Below are 3,189 nucleotides of genomic sequence, written 5' to 3' on the forward strand. Positions count from 1 at the left end.
TAAATTAATTATTATTTTAAATAAATAAATTGGGGCGCTTGGGTTTTATTTTCCATATTTTAAAAGGTCGGCCTTGATTTTTATTTAAAATTTGTTTTTATTTTGCTTTATTTCCAAAAGTCGGCCTTGAGGTAATTAAGGAGGTAAGCGCTTATATAAAGGGGGTGTGATATGGCATTTTAAAACATCATTCAATCATCCTTTGCATGCGATTTGGAGAAGACAATTACAAGGTGCGAATTTCATCAAGGAGAGGTGCGAAATTTCCATTCGAAGGGGAGTGCGAACTTGGTTTGTGTTCAAGTGGAGCGAATTTGCCATCGAGACATTGAAGACCCCAAAAGTTGGCGAAGTTGACAAGGAAGGCGCCTTTGCTAGAGGAGGATCGCATTGATACTTCAAATTTCGATTTTTTTTTGCCTAAGCGATTTCCTTATTTTGCTTTTTTAGAGTTAGCTCTCGAGTGAGGTATGGCCAAGTCTTCCCTTGTCTTGAATTTTGAATCTTGATCGTCATATCTTAAATTTTGAATTTTGAAATTTTGAATTTCCTGTAGCTCAATCGAATTTAGGAAATGATAACTCAAAGACTTATCATGAGGTTTCCTAAATTCAATCTCTAATCTAATCTATGTTTATACATTGCAAAATCTATTACTTATTATGAAATGTTGTGTAGGTGTTACGATGGCGACCCCGAAGGCGGGAGCATCCACCAGTTGTCCAACTCTCATGAAGGAAGATCAGAAAAACGAAGAATTGGAGACCAAGATCGTGTCGAAGTGGAGCAACATTGGAGATACCAACTTGGGAAACTTCAGTGTGAAGAAGTTTCAAGAGGTCCCTTACATTGGCAAGCCATCACCTGTCGCAAGGAGAATAATTGAAAGTGGCATTATCAAGGCGGCCAACTTCCCTCCAGCAATCCAGTGCCATGAGTTGATGATCGAGTGTGCTCGCCATTATGATCCACAGTCCAGATCGATAGTGTCCAAGGAAGGAGACACTTTTGCTTATCTTTCAGAGGAAGCTATCAGTGAAGCTCTTCACTTGCCAGAACATAAAGATATGATTTATAAAAGCATAGAAGGAGCCAGGTCCTTGTACGAAGATGATCCAGACACTTGCCTAAGCGTCATCAACAAGAATTGGTTACTCAAGAGTCGTCCTCGCCTGAGCAAGATTCCGAACACACCACATAGGATCGACTTCCAGGAGGAGTACAGAGATTTGATAACATTACTCAACCGAGTTACAGGGGCCCCTCAAGCCTTCTATTTTGAGAAGTGGATGTTCTACTTCATCCAAGTGATAGTTCAAGGAAAAGGGACAATCCATTGGGCTAGAATGATTAGCCATTGCTTGGACGTACAGTTAAGGAGATTGAAGGCTACCAAGTCTTTCCACATGAGTTCATACATCATATATGCCTTGATCAGGAGCTTTGAGTATGCAGGACTACCTCACAGAGGAGTGATTGGAAGAGGACCTGGCGAGGTCAGAGTTTGTGACTCCTATGTTCACTTGCATCATCCGCCAGGAAGTAACTACAAGTTAGTCAATGATACATTCACGATGAACATCACCAGGATATTGCAAGGCGGGATTCACAATCGGCTATCTCAGGACACACAAGAGCTTGTGAAGAGGTACGGTGCATGGTTTATCCAATTTCCGAAATTTACTTATATTAGAGTTCATGGATGTCCTTCACCTCCCTACATGTTGCCTAGATATCCGACAGACAGAATTGTGTTACTTGAGGTAACAAGACAGTTGGCAGCTTATGTGAAAGCATTCAGACACAGACATGGAAATGGAGTTCCTGTGCCTATCATATTAGGGAATTCAGTTGAGGTATGTCCTAATGCTCTAGCCATGGATGATGCAGAGAAAGAGTTAGCTTTATATTCATTTTCATTCTTTGCCTTGAGAGAGAGCTTTGATCCATATGGGTATATAGAGGAGACAGTCGGAAGAAAGTATAAGCATGAGTTTCAGATAGAGGACTTCGTGATGAATCTCTTGGATGACCTTGAAGTGAAAAGAAAGATGCATTCTAGATTGCCTTTAGACTTCATCAGGAAATGCAAGATTTACAGAGTGGCCGACCAAGCTCAGGACAGTGGCAGACATCTCCAATCATCTTATGATCGAGAAAGCAAATCAGTGAGGCTAGATTGGAATGAACCCGAGGTTGTGGATCTAGATGCTTTGATGACTCCAGTTTTGTCTTGTACTCGCAAATGGGTTGATGTGCAGCATCAGAAGTTGAGAGAGCAAGGCATATCTATGACTTTCACTTTGGAAGAGAAACCAGTTGAAGGAGGAGCAAGTGTAAGTGAGGGTAATCCTAATCCCAGAAATACAAGCGAAGGCAACTTTCGAAGTGTAAGTGAAGGCAATCCCCATCCAAGAGGCTCGAAAAGGAAAGAGAGACCTGAGAAAAGAGAATCTTCCAAGAAGAAGCAAGAGGCCAACCGAGATCGTTCATCCGGCACATCTTCTCGACCTGAGAAGAGGACACTTGAGATAGAGGAGTCTATGGAATCAATGGTACAGAACAATAAAGAAGGACAGGCACCTCGAAGGTCACCAAGTGGGTCTCTCCAAGCTAATGAGCTACATGAAGATAAGGAAGATAATGAAGTAACGTCTCCTCTCAGAGAAGAAGAAACATTGCCCAATGAGATACAGGTTAGAGAAACAAGATCGGCCATCCCAGATTGGTTAAAAGAAAGACTTACAAGGGTGATTGTGATCGAAGACGAGGACAGTGTGATTGATTTAGAGAGCCTTGTTGGAAATTCTCAAAAGATGACAGAAAAGAGGAAGGCTACTAAGATGTCCAAGATGATCAGAGATGAGACAGGATCCAGGAAATTGCAGATAGCTACACCAGCAGTGGACAAGTATGAAGGTGAGATCCTCGAAGAGGAATATGATGTAGAGACATTTGAGCTTGGTCCACCCACAGCCGAACAGACGTTGGATGATGCCACTGATTCATTTGAGGCACTTAAGGACAAGCTTAGGGAGGAAATGGAAAAGAATAGGAAGCTTGAGCGAGAGGTCAGTGCTTGGAGAGGCTACTTTAGCCATCTCAATCAGCCTTTGAGACGTCAGGATCCAGCAGTATCCCCTACACAGGCACTTCCCCTTGAATCAGTTGGCGAGGCAGAGAGAGTCA

Source organism: Cryptomeria japonica, chromosome 10 (assembly GCF_030272615.1).
Source record: "Cryptomeria japonica chromosome 10, Sugi_1.0, whole genome shotgun sequence".
In the NCBI taxonomy this organism is placed as follows: domain Eukaryota; kingdom Viridiplantae; phylum Streptophyta; class Pinopsida; order Cupressales; family Cupressaceae; genus Cryptomeria; species Cryptomeria japonica.